The following is a 23018-nucleotide window of genomic DNA, read 5'->3' on the forward strand; positions in this document are numbered from 1 at the left end:
TTTATCAAAACGTAGCTTGAGAGAAGTACTACAGATCTTAGAGTAAATTGACCCAAATTCAATTTTGAAAAAAACATTGTTTAAGGCCTCAAAATGCATCCGGAAGTCAGGGGTGTCTAAAACTGACAATTTGAGAGAATTGTGAAAAACGCTCACGGTTTTGGACATAGTTTTGGATTTTCCCTGACCAAAACACTTGAACACATTGAGAGAGGTATTACTATAGCAAGCTAGATCTATTAAGCCTAGAAGTCATGTCTACATCAGACTCAGACTCAGACTCAGCTTATACAAGCACATGTATTGCAGGGATAGATGAGCACCCGCCCAGAATAGATCTTCCAAACCTACAGTACATAAAGACCAATTTTGTGGAGAGAGTTTGGACGTATAACCATGAAAGTGAAGGACTATATAGGTATATTAATGGAAATTAATTCAACCTTTACACTTGCTTAGAGCCCTACCCAGATGAACTGACAGAATACAAGCTCTTATATGTCTATACATACGAGGTCGACCGACAATGGACATCCTTATTTGTTGACAAGTATGGACGAGAATATAGAGCTGTAGAAAGCACAAATCCACGAACCAAATTAGAGATGAGTGGATATTTGGTCAATGAAGGACCTCAGATACATCCACAAAACACAGGAACCTCTAAGAGAATTCAAAAGAGGGGACCACCACCTGAATTCCCCCCTAGAGCGATAACGAGAGATGAAACGATACCAGAGAGGAGTATGGTTCCATACTTTCCACCCCAAAGTATAAGACTATCTCAGCTAAGAAAATGGGTAAATAGAAAGTACAATGGCATAGGAGACCCATACGCCCATGTCTCGGCTTTCAAGCAAGTCCTACGAGCAGAACGAGTAGAGGACTTCCACACGCAGTATGAGGGTTTTGGACTTACATTGGAGGACAATGCACAAGCATGGTTTGAACTATTGAACCGGAGAGAGTTCAAAACCATTGAGAAAATGTTGGATGAATTTGTTCAAGAATTCACCAAGAGGGGCATAAAACATAACACCCTTCCTAAGATTCAGGAATTTAAACAAGGCGAAACGGAAACATTGCGACATGCAATACTGCGTTTCAAGCAATATGTTGCTAGATGTCCTACCCAAGAGTTACCCACGCCAGAACGTTAGATCCTATGCTTCATCAGAGGGCTTAGGAATGAGAATCTCCAAAAGGACCTATACATGAAAATATACCAAACCTTGGAAGAGGTGACCAAAGCGGCAGTTGACCTAGTTGACAATTGCGAATTCTATGAAGAGGGTCAGAAGAAGATTAATGATGTGAGTGAGGAAAAGAAAACCGCTGATCTTGAGGATCAAAGAGGGAATCTAGGACAAAACCAAGTAAATGTTGAGGAGCAAATCATAGAGAATGTGATGCAACGCATCAACCACTCTGACAGAGTACCAGCCTATAGAGTTCCTCAAAGACGAAGGTGCATGACATGTGGAGGGGACCATCCGACGCAACATTGTCCTAAATATAGACCTAAGACTCCACCAGGGTTTGAGCATGTTATGTCTCAACCGCCTAGATATCATCCAGTAGTGGAACAAGTGTTCTTAAGTGAAAGACCCATAGCTGCTAGAAATGCATGTGTGAGTCATGAGCTTCAAATAGAAAGATATGTGGTAGATCAGGGGCCACTTCAAGGTCAATATCAAGTATTGCCACAACAACCAATACGTCCATGTGACAGATGTGGTAGTAGTGATCACTTGATTAAGGATTGTCCACACCATGATATCATGATAAATGTATATTGTAATGAGGGTGCAATCACACATATGATTTTAGATTGTCCTAAGAATCCAAGAAAGAAAGGTAAAATGCAACCACATGTTACCATTCCTTCTACCAGCAAATCAGAGAAAGAACGAGCCGCAACAAAAGGAGAGACGACAACAACAACAGAGCAAGAAACAATTGCAAAAGAACAGGTGCTTAAACAACAAGAAGATGAAAGTAAGCAAGTTGCTCCAGTAAACGTTGTCACAAGAGCACAAGCAAAAGTGCAAGAGCAGAAGCCTACAGATGGAGAGACTAGTAAGAGTTCCAAAAGCCGTAGAAACTCTAGACGAGCAAGAAGGACTAGAATGAAAGCGAGACTAGAAAGGGAGAAAGGAGAAGAAAAGGCTGTTACAGCTGAGTTGGAAACAACTCAAGAGCAACAGACACAGCAAAGGGAAGCTGAAACCCTTAAACCAGCTAAAGCACCCAAGAGTGCTAGTTCAGGAGGATCTGTCCTAGTGGACAAAGTGAATGAGCCTTTAGACACGATTTTACAGGCTTATGAGGCTAGATTGGCAAATAGACAGACCTTAGAACAAAGATGGATGACCCATCCTTATCCTCAACTAGAGAAGCAGAGGCTAGAAATGTGTAAGCAGCTCATTAAAACTGCTCAAGCATTGCTAGAACCACCTCCACCAGAAGTGCAGGATAGAATAGTCACCCCAGTGCACAAAGATGAGAGCATTAAAGTAGATGAATTGCCTAGAGAAGAGGTGGATCATAGGGAAGAAACATTGCCAAGGTCGCAAGGCTCGAGGGTAGTCCAAAATACAACAGATGAATCAATGAGGGATTTCCCACCCTATGTTCCTATAGTTGAGGAGCAGTGGCCAGAGGAGTTATGGAAGGCTGTCCGAGATGCCCAAAAAAGAGAAGAGGATGTTGGACCAGCACCATTCCCTGAAATCACATTAGATAGACCACAAATGAGTGTTGATGCGAGGCCATAACATGGTAACGTAGGATCGATAGCCTCCGAAGACAATAGACCTACATCGTTAAGAACTTTGCCACAGTACATGGGAGATTTTGAGGCAAAGTCTGAGATTGTGAGAGTTCCATCACAGAGGCTAGGAGGGACAAAAGAATTGGACACTAAAATTTTTACTGACTTGCTATCAAAGCCAGTGAAGTGCACAATTACATTGGCAGAACTTTTGAAAATCAGGTCACGTATGTGGACGGATATAGGAAAATGCTTGGAAAAAATTGGGATCAAAAGCCCGTTAAGGTTCCTGGAAAAAGAGCTCGATGAGATCGAGAAGCCTAGATCAAATGTAAGACCGGTACCTCTGAACAAAGTAGGAGAGTACTGTGAAGGAGAAGATGGTAATGCCACTTTACCTGTCGAATACAATGGGATTGAAACGAAAGCTATACTTGACAGCGGAGCAGGAATTGCCATAGCAACAAAACGAATATGGGAGGAATGGGGTAGGCCCGCCTTTAGAACAACCAAAATAAAATTACAGTTAGCTGATGGGCATGTGGAAAGACCCATGGGATTGCTAGAAGCGATAGTGGTGTCTTCTTGTGGTATAGAGTATGCACATACTTTTTCCATAGTTGACTTTGGCAAGAAAAATAACTATGAAATCATCCTTGGAAGACCATTCATGAGGCAACTCAAGATGGTACAAGATTGGGGTTATGATTATCTATACTTGAGACATGCTGAAACCACAAGACGTGTAAATATGAGAAATCATAGTTACCAAGATGTAACTAGAACGCCCGTGGAAGATTTTGATTCTGCAGCACAAAGTGGATCAACAGACCATCCGTGGATGGGCAAAAAGAAATAAATCTGGATGTGCGGAGCATCAGAGTGTAGTGACTTTGGGAGAAATGAGAATTCCTTAGAGAGGGTCTTAGAAGATGATGCTTACATAAGAGAACCTTTTCCGGAAGAGGCGTTAGAACCGCTAGAGTGGACTCAGATATTGGCTACTTTGGATGTCTGTGTTAATAAGACCACACCAACAAAATTTTGCGATGAGAATGGGTATGACATAGTCCCCTACTACATGCTAAGGGTTATGGGTGAGACAGATCTCGAATCTGAGTATGAGTTCGAAACAGGGTTATCAGCTATGGGGATAACACAAAACCAGATACCCAGCCCGAATACTGGTCATATAGAAGTAGGTGCTCTTTGCGATCAGTGTGCGATAACACACTTGATTACAAACTGTCCAACTCGAATGCATAGTACAAAGGAGGAGCCGCAAGTCAACAAAGCAAAGTTGCAGGAAGAAGGGCTAAGATCCAATGAAGATGCTTCAGGTCCAGCGCCTACAAACGAGCAATATGAAGACTTGGAAGCAATCAAAGAAGAGGTGCAGCAATTGACAGGAATTTCAGACACTATTGGTAACATTTCAACAATTGAAGCCGAGGAAGAAGAGCCTATGACTCTACAGGAACCAAATGCTGATTTTGTCTCTCCAAAAGACATATCAGAGGAAATGGTGGTCAAGCAGGAGCTAGAACACACACATGAACTCACAAGTGTGAACAATGAAGAAGAAGACGACAAGGAGTCCAGGCCAAAGATTTCTCAAGTCACTCAAGAGAACATAGGCAATCTAGTACCAAAGAAGATCAACTTTTTGCTAAGTGCACAAGATGGAGTCAAGATGAATTTTATGGCAGAAATTGATACAAATTCCACGACTAATGTCATGTCATATGGCATGTGGTTACTTCTAGGTAAGCCAAAGCTTTATGATATTCAGATAAAGGTAAATCTCTCACCTGAAGTGGATGTTATAAGTATGGGGATTGCAGAAGCTACTCTCCAACTACACTCACAGAATGTCAAAGAAAAATTCTTGGTGGTAGATTCTCGACAAATGGGAACACACTTGATTTTTTCCAAGCCATGGGCACAAGTCTTTGAAGACGAGCCTGAATCTTCAACAATGGTCATCACGACAAGCTCAACAGAGGTCAAGCCTACAGTAGTTCAAAGATTCTTGGCTATTGAAAAAGGCAAAGCTAAAGTAAGCCCACAGTCTCTAGCCCAGCGAATGCAAGTGCAAGACAAAGCCTCTACATCAAAAGCCAAACCATCAACAAAACAATGGAAACCCAAGCAAAAAGTCTATCAACCGAAGTTTCCATCGCCCGAAAGTCTCCAAAGGAAGTCAAAACAGGTCAACCAAGTGCTAATATCCAAGGCACAGATTAAAGTTAATGATCCAATTTGGATACAATCACAGGAACAACCTCAACAAGCAAAGGTAACAGGATGGATCACATCAAGCGAGTCAATTATTGCACAAGGCTACAAGAAAGGAAATTCAGATGTTTGGGTCAACAAGCCCAAGATGACAGCCTGGCGATATCCATCCCATGATAACCACTCAGTTAGGAATCAACAAAGCCGTCAATGTCAATCACATAACTCAACCAAGAGAAAGGACAGATACAAAAAGCAAAAGAGAAGGTCTTCCACTGGACAAACCATATGACAAGTCTGGGTAATGAAATCAGAATTCTACCAGACTACCCAACAAAGTCAAGTGAAGATCACCTCCAAGAAAGTCCAAAGATTCATTCTGGTCGAGTTACTCGAAGCACAATGATTCTATGAGGGTAACTTTCAAATCTGGTTACCTAAGGTAGTAGCTTATCAACGAATCACCCAGGAAAAGCAAGAAACATCAAGAAATCAAGAGCAACCACCCGCTACACCCAAGAGTACTACAACCTATAGATGGATCCCTCGTCAATTACTACAAGAGCACGGCTTTTACAAAAGTAACAGCCATATTTGGAAATTTAAGACAAGGTATCATCAACTCAAAGAAGAAACAAGGCAAGTGGCAAAGGAGATCACACCAGGCAAAAGAACAATGTGGGTTCCAAAATCTGCGATTGAGGCTCAACGACAAGAAAGATACACAACTCCTTTACAGCCTCTTAACAACAAAAAGAAAGCAACAGTTAATGCGGAGGTCACAGTTTTGAAGAACAATATCTGGAAGAAGAAGACTTCATCAACCATTGCTTCAACATCAATACCTGTCTCATCAAGCGACCACAATTTGCTATCAAGGAATGAAGAGCAGATATATGCCAATGTATTGGACAACATGGCATCTCAAACAGAAACTAACGAGAAAGGCCTAAACATCAAAAGCATATGGAATTGGATTTCAGGCCGCGATCAGGTAAGTCCAAGTCGCCATTAAACTTACATGGCATAAGAGTCTAGAGTCGGGCAGCTAGGCCACTAAATGAGCAAAGTGTCAGACCCAAGCTTCAAGTTAATATTTTTCTGTGGTCTATGAGTCTAGCTAATAGGTATAAGCTCAAGCTGGAGAGTTGAGCATACATAAAGTCATGTCGCTCATGCTGGAAGAGGTGAGCATAAGAGTCAAAGTCCATATAATATATAAGGTGGAGAAGGCGGAGTAGTCCAAAACAAAAACACTCACGCACTTGACACAGTGAGGAAGAGTGGAGAAACCTCGACAGCAAAAACCCTTGTGTGAGTAGTGAAAGCTTTTGAAGCACTCATGCTATATGTTTTGCTCGCTACACTAACTCCATGAAGAACCCATCAATGCTCTTCTCTCGCACCGCATCTTGTTTAACATGCATAACTTTGTGCAATAATATAGATGTCCCATCATTGGACATATGCATTACGCACTCTCTTTTTTATTCCACCCATGCACTTACACAAACAAATGACGATGACCAAGCGGAAACAGGTTTTATAAGCCTTTGCTCAACAACAATGACACTGACTTCAAGCTACTAACATTTATCCATGTATATCAAGTCCATACTAGTAGCCATATGGCCATATGTACTTTAACTCAGCATAACTCTATAACATCAGAACCTAAGTACATATAGCCTCGCATTTAATTATGACTAAAGACATTTTTTCCCACTGGGTTTTTCTCCTTAGTCTTATCCAGGTATCCAAGACCTTCATTTTGTATATACGCTATATTTTACTTTTACTCTTTTATTTTTTATAACAACAAAAACAAGAAGAACCACGCTATCCCCACACTACTAATTGCAAATCTACTGACAAGTCAAAAGGGAGAGTCCAAAAAAACAGCTTGACAAAGCTTCAAGTCAACTTACAGGTACGACTTCCAGATAACAACCACAGGAAAAGCAAACTAGAGCTACAATGACAACGACCTGCTGCACCAACAAGTCGATACAACCTCATGCAATTCAAGATACAACAACCAATCGGAGGGGGAGAGTTCCAGGCTTCAGATACACTCCAGGTACAACTTCAAGGCAACTTTAACATCACACAAATCAACCAACTCCAGAAGAGGCTACCACAACAACTTCAATCAACACCAAGACATCAAGAACTCATCAAGGCTAGCAAAGACATAGGGTCTTGTCGGGGACGACAAGAATTCGGAGGGGGAGAGTGTTGAAAGGACTCCATTTCAACAACGTTTCCATAAATATTCCATTTAAGATTCTTGAAATATTTTGTAAAGATTCCATATGAAGATGGTGATGAAGTAATGAAGATGAAGATGGTGATGAAGTAATGAAGATGAAGATGGATGCTGCAACATGAAGATACGAGCTCATGGACGTCATCGAATATCCCGTTATTATTATTTTGAGCCCTTACAACCACTTTTGTAATGTTTACGGGAACCTCATATTGTACATCGGCACTTGTATTTTGGCTGCATATGCTTGTATAATGAGTAAAGCCAACTCAGTTTCTTGTAATTAAGCTCTGTAGAAGCCTAGGGACAATTCAGGTCATTTGGCCAAACATTAGGTTTGAAGACTTGGTATATAAGCTAAAACCTAAGGTTTTGTAAAGGGACACATTACGTTATCTCAATTAATATACAGTCGTGGGTTTTGCAGCACACAGTAGTGAGCTTCACGCACACACACCATCGCGCACACTAATCACATTGCAGATATGAGAATAGGAGTGTGTTAGCATCGAGGAGCTCTCCGCGTCGACGCAAGCAATGCAAGCCGAGGACCACATCGCGAGCCCGCCTGCTACGAGCTATATTTGGTCATAAGTACCTCAAACGACATCCGTTCTGAATGATCGAGTAGTCGTTAGAATCAGGGTGAGAAGCTCTTCGTGTTGATGTCTTTGTAGATTAGTTCCGGACACTTTGGAAATTGCTGTTTTGAGTCTATCGCGACAGCGATTAGAGGTCTTACAGTTATGGTTTTCAGGGTTTAGGTGTTTGGTCACATAGGATGTGTCCTTGTGAGTCTTACCCTCCGATTTCGAGTCATTCCGATATGATTTGAGACTGTTTCGAGCTTGTAGTGTTTCGTAGGATGCGTTGTCTGTTTCTTTGCTTTATGGTAGTGTTGTGGTAGGATTAGTGATTGTGGAGTGTTGTTCGTATCTAGCTCAGGGTTGACAACCCAGAGATTACCTCCATGCCCTAGTCGGGTCAGCTATGACCTCGAATTGACAGTTTGTTGGTCTGTGTTCTCGCTGTGCTCCATCGTCCGTCGCGGCGTACCCGCTAACATTCTCCTAGTTTTAGTTTTCCTGTCACTCCAACCGGCATATCACCCGAGCAGATGGGCTCCTTTTTGTCACAGTACACACTAGAACAAGTTAGTTACACATAGAACCTTTAAACAGCTGGTTTCTCTAGACCTCCTACAACCACCCCTACGCTTAGGACTAGTGTGTCCCCTACACCGACTGTCCCCATAACTCAGTTGAGTGTGCCCCCTACACCAACAGGTGGTTCATCTGCAAGACGAGGTAGGCATAATTCTGGAGGTGGTGGTTGTTGTGGTAGCGGTTCTACTGATGCGTCCACACCACTGAGAGAGCATCCACCACTCTCTTCAGTTCATTGATTGGCAGCATGGGGTATAAGAGCAGGGATGGGGCAATTGTGGCCATTAGGGTCAAAAAGGCCATGAAACAGAGGATTTGGTAGCTAGTTCAATTTGGCTACTCTATGATGGAGATTTTCAATAATCAATATGATGAAGAAAGAGTTACATCATCAAGGCCATTCACAGCAGAGAGTATAGGCCGGCAGAGGGGTATGATCTAGTCTCAAATGACTAGATTTTGAGCGTGGTCAGAGGCGAGAGACAGGTACAAGGACAGTAATCCAAAGCCAACATGGTTGGATGCAAAGGAGTGGGCGGAGATTGCATGAGAGATACAAGACAATCTTGAGAGATTTCAGCAGCAAAGAGATGTAGCCAGAGCACGTTTGGAGTCTGCTGGAGCGTCACATCTTGGGAGTTGAGACCACAATACACTTCGGCATGAGTTTGTAAGTATTATACATATGCTTTAGATTGTCAAAAATGTATATGTTATTTGAAGATTTATTTTATGATTAAACCATAATTTTGCAAGAAGTTTCTGTGAAGCCTCCTCCGACACGTCGAGAGGAGAAGTATGGGTACAAGCATGGACTTTTGGCCCTTTTGACCTAGCTGTAGGAGAAGGAAGCGGCTGTCAACTGGGAGGCATTACCATAAGGGTGACATCCTCCATATATGTTTTCTTTGTAGATGTGGTCTTCTTGATACAGTTGTACTCATTCATTGTATACATGTACAGTTTCATGCTTATGTTAATGGTTTTGCATTCTGTTTACAATTATGATTGTGGTATTACAATCAGGTTATGGTTATGGTTTTGCACTTATGGTATGGCACAGAGGTTATGGTTATGTTTATGGTTTGGAAATCAAGTTATGGTTATGGTTTTGCAATGATGGTATGGCAATCATGTTATGGTCAGGGTTTGGCAATCAAGTTATGGTTATGGTTTCGCAAAAATGGTATGGCAATCATGTTATGGTTATGGTTTGGCAATCAAGTTATGGTTATGGTTATGGTTATGGTTTTGCAATGATGGTAGGGTTGTTATGGTTATGGTATGACAAGCAGGTCATGGTTATGGTTATGGTTATGGTTATGGTTATGGTTATGGTTATGGTTATGGTTATGGTTATGGTTATGGTTATGGTATGGCAAGTGGGTTATGTTTATGGTTTTGCTGTTTTGAAGTCATGTTTAATTATGACTATAAAATCTTCATGCCATTGCCTATGGTTTGGGAGTCAATGTTATGGTTATGCTTTTGAAAACTTGTCATGTTTAAGCTTTTGATTTTGTGGTTTTTCTCTTCTTACAATTTTGCTAATATGTATACACTCTCTCTTTAGCATCAAACTGTAGGTGGAGTGTGGTTGCTTGTGCACTCTTCCTTTGGGCAGAGAGGGTTGTTTTTTGCTTTTGCAATACATGCAACATCAGTTCCCAGTTCTCTCTGTCCAAAAACAAATTTGCAGGTTTTGTCGCCGGTACATGTAGGTATAAGTGATGTTATGAGCCTCAAAATACAATCATGGTATAGAGAAATATTTTTTGATGCATAGTAGGCATGTATAACGGCGTAAGTTCTACTACTTTTTCTATGACGATAGCTATATCGGTACATATATCGATGATACAATCCCAACGGTGATTCCAACGCTTATTCCAGGGCTTTTTACTTTTAAGACAAGCTTTGAGTCGTCGATATCCACTTCGATTTGCGTGCATCATGTTGTAGTGGATTGTTACTATTTCTTTTCCTATAGTTGGGGCTCTTTTAAAATAGAAATGTATCTATGATGGCAAGTGTCCAAGACGAGTCGAGACAGGTAGACATTATTTTTGCCTATGTTCTCAAGTCAAGAGCTAATGGAAATGTATATTTCATTATTTTCAACCCAAGGTTGATTGTAAAATCTTTATCTTTAAGCTCACTTTGGCTTTTGTAAATCCTTTGAGCCTACTTCTTAATTTTTCCTTGTTTTTCTTATACCATCTTCTAGATGTATCTCTACTATTAATCCTTCCTCCATAGATTACAAAATTTTGTTGTTACTCACATCGATTTTGTGTGTAACAATGTGGTAGCTGTTAATCTCTTCTTCTATAGAATTTGCTGCCTTTTCGTTCTCTTGCAGTTTATTCATCTCCTCTGACATTGACTCCACGTCAATTTTCTTGCTCAGCCCTGGCTCTGGTATTCATATTGTGGGTAACTTCTATAATCTTCATCGCCTCTGGCTTTGATGGAGGAATAAGAAAAATTTATTTTCTATAAATTAATTGGTTGGAGCAGCTTATCATATCTCCACCTTATTCTTTTCAAAGTTTCTTTGTCCTTTTCCATAATCGTTACCATGTGTGCATGTGTTGCAACAATTGTTATGTCATTGAAATATTCCAGCAAAAAATTTTATGCTGCCTCTTGTAGTGCAAGTAGTGCAACATGTTTCCGTCTCATGGTCCCAAAACATGCTTCCTTACATACTGACCCAACCAGTCTTTGTAATGTAATCTTTGGTACTAGAAGCTCATTACATTTCTGACCCTTCTTGATTTCCACTATTCATCCTTGGAGCTTTCAAGATTTTCTCCTCGTCTCTTCTTTTTACTAGCAGATCTTCCTCCTGCTTTAGCAGCCAAACCTGATCCTTTGTCTGCCTTTCTCGCAGTTGACTTTGTTCTTTCCATTTGCCTATAATCCAATCTCTCTCTCTCTCTCTCTCTCTCTCTCTCTCTCTCTCTCTCTCTCTCTCTCTCTCTCTCTCTATCTATCTATCTATCTATCTATCTATCTATCTCTATCTCTATCTCTATCTATCTCTTCCTTTTTGTACCCTAATTGTACTTCTCCTCCGTGGTTTCATTCCCATATCTGACTCTCTATCTACGACAAGTGTCATTATGGCACGCATATGACGTTTAGCTAATACTAGAATCATCTGTGTGTGCCAATATGCAAACTCGTCAAATTTATGGGCAATTGTCATTTTGGCTTATGTGGTAGTCCCAACAACATACCATTTCTCCCCTTTCCCTGCTCTTAATTTACTTCCCTATCTATGTCTCTCTCTCATACCTGTAGGTATATGTAGAATTTGGGTTTCTCTGATGGACAACAAGACTCTCTGCATTGTGAACTTGTGTGATGCTCTTCTGAGCTACTCTCTCTCTCTCTCTCTCTCTCTCTCTCTCTCTCTCTCTCTCTCTCTAAGGTGCTACAATAAGCATACCAACGAATAGTGTACAACCCATTAAGTGTGAAAGTGACCACTCAATCAAAATTATATGGTGCAATAAATGCCCACTAGTTAATTTTAGTTGTTTGACACGTGTAAAACATGTAGTTGTTTTTCGTGCATGACGGCAACAGTACTATGAACGATTAGATTATGAGAGAGAGAGAGAGAGAGAGAGAGAGAGAGAGAGAGAGAGAGAGAGAGAGAGAGAAGGGGAGATACACATAGGTAGAGCTCGCACACGCACACACACACACACAGAGACAAACAGACAGACAGAGTGGGAGGGTGGTTGTGAGAGAGAGAGAGAGAAACGACACTTTTACTTGTCTTATGGCATGCGGATGGGGGTTGTTGGTCAGCCAACAAAGGCATGGGCGGGTAGAGGCATGCTTACCAACAGAGAGGAGCTCAAGGAGCACCTCAACAGCCTAAGGGACCCTGCTACAAGTGTGGCGGAGATCACTGGCTAAGGGATTGTCCTCACGATGAAATCAGTAGAGTCAATGTGTATTGCACCAAATGTGGAATTACCCACTTGATTCCTGAATGCCCTAAGAACTCAAGCAAAGGAGCAAAAACTACTTTAAACATGATGGAAGCAGTGCCATCCAGTGGGGGGTCAGAAAATGAAACAATAATACCTATTCAGGTAGTCACACGGGCACAAGTTCAAAGAAGGACAAACGAACCCATAATTGAAGAGCCAAAGACCAATGCCCCTAGTGCAGAAATGAAAAATCAACGAAGCACTTGGAAAGCTAGAAAGGCTCGTATGAAAGCCAAGAAGAAACGAGAGCAAACGGCTCTATTCGAGGAGCTAAAACACACAAAGAATAGATTGGAGAGATTAGAGGATCTAACTAGTTTAAATTCACACACCGCTGCAACCATAGGGCCCAAGGAAATAGTGGAACCCAAAAGTGCAGGATCAAGAGGATCAGTACTGGTAGAAAAAGTAAATGAGCAGCTTGACGCACTTTTAAAAGCATACGAAGCCAGACTCAAAAACAACCAAAACCAAGAGCAAAGATGGATGACTTATCCATATGTGGAACTAGAAAAATAGAGGTTGGAAATGTGTCAAAAGATGATTGAACAGCCCAATCCTTGATAGAAAACCCACCTAGTAAACTTGCAAGTTTGCACAAGGTGCTAGTTCCAATCCCTATCACACCAACTCTAGAGAAACAAGCAGACACAAAGGTGGGACTCACGACTACCTCAGAGTCTAAGCGGGAACCTATCATAGTGTCAAATACAACAGATGAGACATTTGATGGTTTCCAACCCAAAACATCGGCAGGGATGGGTAAAGAGTATGACAGTCTAGATGACCTGTGGAAGCAAATCCGGGAAGCAAATGAAGCTAATGGGATAAATTACCAACTAAATCGCGCTGAGAAGGAGAAAAATGAGATCTTACCTCCCATAAAGAATTTGAGGCAAGATCACAAATGAACTTTGATATGCATTCACAAGGGGGGGACCAGGGGTCAATTGGCTCGGGGCACAGCCAACCTGACTCGCTAAAAACTCTACCCTCCTACCTAGGGGAGTATGAAGCTAAGTCTGAAGTGAGAGCAATACCATCTCAAAGACTTTCTCCCAACAGAGTAATGGATTCACAAGGGTTGATTGAGTTATTGTCCACCCCTGTGGCATACACAATCACGTTAGCCAAACTCCTGAGTTAAGTTACGACCAAACATGTGGACCACCGTAGGCAAATGATTAGAAAACTTTGGAGTAAAAGACCCTACCTCGAGGATTCAAGAAGGAATCAGAGAATTGGATAAGCTTCAACTGAACATTAGGCCCGTACCTTTAAACAAGGTTGGAGGATATTGTGAGGGAGAAGATGGAAATACCACACTACCAGTAGAATTCTAGGGAGTAGTATCCAAGGCTATTCTCGACAGTGGAGCGGAAGTCACTATCGCCACCAAAGAAATCTGGAAAAAATGGGGAAAACCGGCTTTGAGAGCAACCAGAATGAAATTACAACTAGCAAATGGGTTCATGGAAAAGCCTCTAGGACTTTTAGAAAAAGTAATTGTCACCTCTTGTGAAATCGAGTATGAACATACATTTGCAATAGTTGATTTTGGCAAAAAGAACAATTATGAGATCATCTTGGGAAGACCGTTCATGAGACAATTAAAGATGGTACAGGATTGGGGTTATGACCACATATACCTCATGCATGGGGAAACTACAACCAAAATATACCTAAAAGACTATAGTTACAAAGATGTGAACCAAGCACCAGTGGAAGCGTTTGATTCGGCTACGTTGGCAGGGTCCGAACTCCCAGCATGGTTAGGGCAGAGAAAAGAGCTATGGATGTGTGGAGCTTCACATTGTGGAAGCTTGAAAAGACAGGAATGCATCTTAGAAAGAGCTATTGAAGACAAGGATTATATCCCAAAACTTTTCCCGAAGATGCATTAGAACCCATGGAATGGGAACACATACTAGCAACGTTGGACGTCTGTACCATTACAGATAGTCCAACGACAAAATTTTGTGATAAGGAGGGATATGATGTGCTACCCTATTACATGGTAAACCATGTACCAGTAGGAGATGAGAATGTAGACTCACCAGAACAAGAAGAGTTTTATGACTCCTCTGAGCATCTGGAATTAAGTAACGATGCAGATAACGAATGTTCAGACAGCTCAAGCGAGAGTAGGGAAACAACCGCAGACATCAAGTTTTATGATTTTGCAAATCAACACCCTAGACTCCAGGAATGCTATAGAAGAAAAGGAGTAGAAAACAAGATTAGAGAAAACCCGATACCCATGATAAAAGACAAAACGCACTATCTAATGCTATTCAAGGCAGAGGATTGTGCAAAAGACAAAATATCAGGCAGATTCTCAAGAGTTTGAGGGATAAGGACACATGAGAACATAAAACAAGCACGGAAAACTAAAACGGAAACAATCAAAACGTGGAAAGACAAAAGATCCAGAGTGGATTAAAATGGAGCGTAAAATTAAATACCAAGAACTTAAACGGACGTTACAATAGGTATGGACTACTGAGATAGAAAGTGAAGGTAAGGAGGATTCAGAAAAAGAAAACATGGATGTAACGTCCCACTATCGAAAATTCACCATCCAAGACAGAAAAATCATAATGACACCACCAATAAGGGAAAGAATAAACCAGGAATCTTAGGATGGGCTAGAAAATGCAAAACAAATGGACCTTCCTGTGCCAAGCAAAGAGCCTCAGCCTGTCTATATAGCAACTAATTTAGGGCCTGAAGAAGAAGAAATGCTAACGCAGCTTCTCAAGAAGTATAAAGATGTGTTTGCATGGTCTTACAAAGACCTCAAGGGAGTTGATCCATCGATATGCCAACATACAATTGTGTTAAAATCAGATGCCAAACCAAGCAAACAACGTCCTTACACATATAATGACACATTCACTAAACAAATCAAAGAAGAGATTGACAAGCTGAAGGATGCTAAATTCATCTATGAAATCGAGCATACAGATTGGGTGTCACCCATTGTGGTAGTCCCCAAAAAGAACGGAAAGTTGTGTGTGTGTGAACCTCAAAAAGGTAAACGCACCAACAATAAGGGATAATTATCCCTTGCCAATCATAGAACATGTGCTTGAGAGGGTAGCGGGAAAACATGCCTATTCATTTCTGGATGGATTTTCGGGGTACAACCAATTGGCAATTGCAATAGAGGATCAACACAAAACTTCATTTGCCACAGAATGGAGAATATATGCGTATAGAGTTATGTCTTTTGGCCTAACCAATGGCCCAGCCACCTTCCAAAGGTTAATGACTCATGCATTCAAAGAATACCTAAGAATATTCTTAGAAATATATATGGATGATCTCTCTGTCCACTCTCTTATTCGAGAAAAACACATTGACCATTTACAAAAGGTATTTGAGAAGTGCAGAACATATCGAATCTATCTCAACCCCGAAAAGTACATTTTTATGGTAAGACAAGGCCGCATCTTAGGACATATTGTCTCAAGAAATGGAATAACCACTGACCTAAACAAAATTAGAGTCATAGCAGACTTGCCCAGGCCTACTAATGCCAAAAAAAAGTTCAATCTTTCATGGGACACTACGGATATTATTGAAGATTCATATATATGTATGCGGTCATTGCACGACCACTATATCGCTTAATAGTCAGTTTCGACTGGACTGAGGAGTGTGAAACTTCATTCAAAAAGCTTAAGGAAACCCTTGTATCAGCACCTGTACTTAAAGCACCAGATTGAAAAAAGATATTCCATGTTCACATCGATGCCTCTACATACGCAATTGGGAGTATTCTGGCTCAACCTGGAGACGGAACAATGGATTTCCCAGTTTGTTATGCGAGCCGACAGCTAAATAGTGCAGAAAAGAACTACACCACCACTGAAAGAGAGGGATTAGGAATGATTTATGCTGTAAATAAATTTCAGCATTACTTGCTTGCAAACAAATTTGTGTTCTTCACATATCATCAAGCTCTTTTGTATCTAGTAAATAAACCTTGCAATACTGGGAGAATTTTACGTTGGTTTATTATATTGCTGGAGTTTGACTTCACAGTGGTAGTAAAAAAGGGTAAAACGCATCTACGAGTGGATCATCTCTCAAGGCTACAAAATGGGAAAGCTCCTGAAAGAGTCGATAATGACATACCTGATGCTTATCTTTTCAATATTGAAATGATACCCAAATGGTCTCAGAAAATTGTTAGCATTCTTTCCTTTGGAGGTAGATTTGATAAAAAGGAAGAGGGATCCAAACAACAAACATTTCGACAAACAAAAAACCTTCTAGGTATTGCAGGACAACTATACCATCTAGGTTCGGACAAAATTCTACGATTATGCATAAATCCAGAGGAATTCGAGTGTTATCTTGAGGAAGCACACATCCAAGACTGTGCATTTCATTGTTCATCAACAATGAAAACACACCAAAGATTGAAACACTTAGGAGTATATTGGCCAACTATGTATGCTGACACACATGCTTATGTTACAAATGTATTAATGTAGTGCCAAACGACCGGTGGATCACGCGACATTGTTTCAGGTAACCATTGCACATACATGGAGTCAATATATCATTGATTTCTTAACAACAAGGAAATTTCCTGAAAACATAACAAAAGCACGACAAAGGGCTATAGAGTTGGAGGCTCAAGACTTTAATTTCATTGAAAATCAACTCTACAAGCGAGGAAAGGACAATCAACTTAGAATCTGTACAAGTGAAAGTGAATACCTGTTGATTCTAGAACACGTACATGGAGGAATAAGTGGAGGCCATTTTTCAGGCGATAAAATGGCAAAAATTGTCTTAACCGCAGGCATATGGTGGCTTACACATGGATACTGAGGAATTTATAAAGTATTGTGACGCATGTCAGTGCACTAAAGTGCCGATAAAAATAGATGAGATGCCACTACGGCCAATGATGGGAGCACGGGCATTTGCAAAATGGGGAATTGATTTTGTGGGGCCTATTTCACCCCCTGCACCCATACCCAATATATCATCGTGGCTACAGACTATTTCACTAAATGGGTTGAAGCCAAAGTGACACAAAAAGCAGATGCAAGGACCACTGCACAATTTTTGTATGAGAATGTCTTTGTAAGATACGAATTACCAATAGAAATTGTCAGTGATCGAGGAACACATTTTCTTAATGAAGTCATTGAATACCTGCTAGAGGAATTTATGGTCATACATAAAAAATCTGCTCCATATCATCCACAAGCAAATGGACAAGCTAAGGCCACAAATAAAACCCTATGCACTGTTTTGACTAAAATTGTATCAGAATCAAGGGCAGACTGAGATCAACAATTACACTCAACACTATGGGCATACAAGGTAGCTTATAAAACATCAATTGGAACAACATCGTACAACATGGTGTTTGGTCTAAACGCTATATTACCCATAGAGTTTTTTATTCCAACTCTACGAGTGGCAAAATGCTTAGAATGGACAGGCCATGAACTCTCTTCAAGAATAGATGATCTTGAAAATCTAGATGAACTTTGACTGAGAGTTGTAGCTTCGATCTATGCTCAGAAGAGAAGACAAAAGGAGTGTTTTGACAAGCATGTGCACACGAAATATTTTAAAACAGGTGATTGTGTACTTGTTTACACTTTGAAGCAATATGCCAAAAAACTTAAAAAGTGAGGGATGGGACCCTTTGTGATTAGTGACTTATCACAAAGCGGAGCCATCAAACTTGCGACATTGGAAGGTGAAGAAATGCCAAATTGGATTAGTGGGTGTCGGTTAAAAAAGTATCATTTACCACTCAGGATATGCTTCAACAAATCCATCATGAAAAAAAACGGACAAAGGAGAAATAGAGGGTAAGAGAAGAAGCACAAGCAGAAGCAAAAGAACGCATTGCAAAAAGAAGGCTTCTACGACAACAACAACAAATTGGATCACCGTTGCGAATAAATGCTATTCGATTAACTGGGTAGTCAAAGTGGGTAGCAGTCAAAGTGGGTAGCAGTCAAAGTGGGTAGCAACCAAGTTGACTCGACGACATTGCTTGATTCAGGAGCTCAAGCAAATCTGATTTCTTGCAAATTATATAAACATCTCAAGCTTGAAGAACAACTCCATCCTACTCAACAAGCGCTGGAAAGTAGTACATCATATTCATTAAGCATGTTGGGCTAGACGATATTGCATGTACAAATACATCAATATGTTTATCCCCACAAGTTTTATGCGGTTGAGGATGCGAGCACACTACATCCAATGTTGTTGGGACAACCATGGCAGAAAGAGTATAATGTGCAGATAGATTAAAGTTCGAATACGGTCAAATTTCAACAAGCACAAGAACACGAGGTGGTAGCCTTTGCTCAAACAACCCGGAAGAACCACATAATGGTGCCACAATCACTTGATAAAGAGCAAAAAAGATGGGTGTCACTTAACCAGCAAAAGATACCTACAAAGGATAACCAGGAAACCGCCCACCGTATTCAATCAAAAAATGAGACATTACAAGCGACAATGAAGAGATCAAGGTCAGCAATATGCAAACAACAGGTATGGGTACGAAAGGATGGAGTGAACGAGCCTACAAACCACAATGCAATAGCAAACGACCTCCAAAAAACAATGTTAAACAAACACTGAACAGAGTCATAAAACAGATATGGATACCGAAAAACATGCTCAATCGCCAACTACATGAGACACGCTTTTGGATCCCCAAAGCGACGCTATAGGAACTCCCTTCAGTACAAGCAACACTAGAAGCCAGACAATAACTAAATCCGACATCAGCAAACCGATCTATGTGGGTGCCGATCAAAAGAACAGCAATAACGAACAAAAAAGAGGCCATAAACCTACAAACGCCTCCAAATCAAAGCTACAAATGGCAATCAAAAGAGAAAAATATTATGGCCACATCGGACATGACACTCATATCCACGGAGACCACAACGGCCATATCTACAGTAGCGGCAAACCAAGCCACTTTCGCATGCATTGACTGAGTATGCATCAGGTAGGGCCACGTTACAAGGCCACGCATTAGCACGATTTTAACCCATGCACTGCACATACCCCAAGGCGATACCTTATCGTGTGGGAGGACTCCGATTAGGAGGGGGAGAGGCATTCTCAATGCCAACCCGATGATCGTTAAAAGCAGCAAAAAGAGCATGTTTTGACTATTTTTGAGGGGTTTACGTTTGATTTTGAAATTTTCTAGACTAACCTAAGTACATATGCCCTTATACAGCATTAATCTACATATATATGAGGTCAAACGCCAAATTGAGGCCTATAGGTGTGTGTATATATGTAAAAATAGCCAGTTTAAGTGCAAAATATTGGTAAAACGGAGAAATCCGGTCATAAAATTTACATGTGAGTGTACATAGTGTGTCGGGGTGAAGTTTTTTATTTATTTTGATTTTTGGAGTTTTTTCGGGTTGACTTTGCTATTTTCCTTTTAATTTTACTAATTATTGGCAGAAAAAATTTAAAAATACAAAAAGCAGGTGAGATGTACGTAATGAAAAACAAAAAAGATGGGGATGATCAGTGAATATAAGACAACCCAGGGTACAGTGTGGGTGCAATTATGAGAATGAAGCGGGAGGCGTGTTGTGGCCAGATTTTGACCGAATCGTCAAAATTCTCAAAAAACTGGGCAAACGGAGTCCAAATGGGGAACTTTTCGAATCTAAACCACGTTTCGCAAAAAGTTAGGAGCACATGTCAAATTTCATAAAAAATGGTTCGGGGACCCCCATTTTAAGATTTTTTCACTCCAGTTAGAGCTCATTTCTACTATTTCACTTGTGAGAGAGAGCTCTAGCCACCTAGAGCACACATGACTTCTAACAGCTGATACGCCACGCACAGGCACCCGATAGCCACAGATATGAGAGGTAGGCTTAGCACCTTATGCTCTTCGTGTATATTTGATGTTTTGTCGCCAAGACTAACATAGAACTCCAACGGGGTTTGCAGGGTAGAGGCCTGTGAGCATAGGTAGCCACCTAACGGCTAACCCAATACCAACAAGACTTCATAGGGGGTTTTCCCTAGCCTAGGAGACCAATCTTGGATGCCCAAGGGAGGCAAGAAAGGAACGGAGAAAACCCTGGCACCTCAAGCCCTGCAAGAAGCCACAAAGAGGAAAATCCGGCAAAAGTGGCCCAAATGATACCAAAACTCATGGGTAGGAGCTTCTCGATGAGCTCTACAAGGCTACATAGGTCACATGGCCATAAGGCGACCCAAAGCAGGCCTAAGTTTCAGAAATGGTATCGGAAACGCAAAGCATCACTTGGCTCTCACAGCCAAGCGAGACGTCCGTTTGCCACAAAACTACACGAGCGGCTTACCAAGGCCTTCAATAACCAAGTCCTATGGTGGTAGACCACTACAAATCATCGGGGACATGCAAACGCAATCATGGGCGCTTCCAGAGTGACAAATCACCAAACGAAGCTCAGGTGAAGCCAAAGCCAACAAGAACCACATGGCAAGGTTCCCAAAGGGTTCATGAAGCTATGCTGGTCATCATCAAGAAATTTCATCGCGGAAAAGCGCTCCAAGAGTCAGAAACGCCTCTGAGGCTCTGAAAGCCAAGAAGGGAGTTTCTATCTAACCATTTGATTTTTTAATTGAAATAAGGCACAAAGGGGACTTAGGGAGGTCATATGCACATAGTAGTAGGACTTGCTCTTAAAACGGAAACAGGAGACATCCTACGCGTAGGATGTCTCAAGGTCACTTTTGGGCACCCAACTCATCATTCAGCCATACACACAGCCTCTACATGTCATTTACATCCCTCAAGTTTCACTCCATTTGGACCAAGTTTGACCTCTTATGCATCAAAAAACGCAAAGTCAGAGCATAGAGGCAAGAAATGGTCATAAACCTATCAGAAATGATCCAAATCAAGTGAAACTTGAACCACACACTCTTCATAACATGTCAAAGCTGTCAGGTCACATCTTCAAAATCATGAAAAAGACATACTACGCGTAGTATGTCTCCAAGCTTGAAATGACCTCCAGGTGGATTTTTTGATCTTCATACATCTTTATCACGTTCATACAAGCCCACCCACCAAGTTTCAAGCCAAACAGATCACTTTTTGGCCGCATAGCTCCATAGATGGACTTTTCAGACTCTGAAACACCAGAAATGGTCTTCCTACCCTCAAAACTTATCCAAATTCAAATCTAAGACCATGGTGATGGTCCATAGGCTATGCCCTATCATACTGACAAGTTTCATGCAATTCTGAGCAAAAACACATACTACGCGTAGGATGTCTTAAGGCTTATTTTGCATCACAAATCCTACTGTTTTCACTTGTAGGGAATCCTTAGTCCCTCTTGAGCTCATGTTTCAATTTTCAAGTCAATTGGATAGTTAAAACTCCGTTTATTAGCTAATCTTTTTTTTTTTCTTTACGTTAATTTTGGACTACTGAGTGCAACAGGATCCATGGCAGCCGCTAAGTCACCAGCAAAGAAGAAAAGAATGACCAACAAGGATTACCTGCATGAGGTGGAGCCATTTATAATACCAACACGAACCATAAATCCCACTACCACTTGGGTACAAAGCAACTTACTTGAAGCAAACGACCTCAGAATATACCAAGACATGTTCAAAGACCCAGAGGGCAATGCCATAGAGCTGCCAATGACACCACAGGAACTCAATGAGTTCACGAGAAGGCAAGAGATAGTGTCTATCTTGGAAAAGTTAGGCTTACACAATTATTTTGAGGCTGTGCCAGCAGGAATTGACATTCACAGAGTCTGGGAATTCGTCACAACAATAAAGGAGAATGGCATAGCCAAGGTGACAGATCTACAAGGAAAGAACAGAATGATTGTGATCACCCCAGAGGTGGTTGCAAGTGCCTTGAACCTCTCTAATGCAGGAGACAATGTCAACAAGAGGCGAGATGAGGTGAAGGTATACAAGGGAACCAAGAAGAACTACACCTTCGAGGATATTGCGGATTCAATGGTGGCAACCATGTGCCAACTATACAACCAATATTTCCATATCTGCACCAAGAGGCCTCAAAAGTACATTGTGCCACCTGCAGCAATTGGAACAACATTCACATGGGCAATGAAGACAAGCCGCTCAAGAGAGATAGATTATGCGGCATACCTGCAATACCACATTGTGAGGATGGGAACCAAGAATCCCACATATATTGCAGCAGGGGAGATGCTCACCAAGGTAATATATGAAGCTCTAAATGCTAAAGACCAGTGGCCTCTTCTTCCATCACAGAATGAGTGGTTGAAGCTGACAGAAGACAAGGAAGAGGAGCAACCTACAGCTCCCAAGGTGGCCATACTGAAAAGAAGGTTAGAGACAGTAGAGGAAGATCCAACTCAGCCAAAGAAAGAAAAGAAAGCTACCATTCAGATGCCAGCAAAAGAGACTAAATCCTAGAAGGCCGCTCTACTAGAGAGGCTGATGGAGAGTTTCAGAGCCGAAAGAATGTTAAAGGAGATCTAAGCGAATTATGGAAGCCCTCACTTGAGGCCATGTCTGGA

Source organism: Adiantum capillus-veneris, chromosome 29 (assembly GCF_014529385.1).
Source record: "Adiantum capillus-veneris isolate H3 chromosome 29, ASM1452938v2, whole genome shotgun sequence".
NCBI classification, from domain to species: domain Eukaryota; kingdom Viridiplantae; phylum Streptophyta; class Polypodiopsida; order Polypodiales; family Pteridaceae; genus Adiantum; species Adiantum capillus-veneris.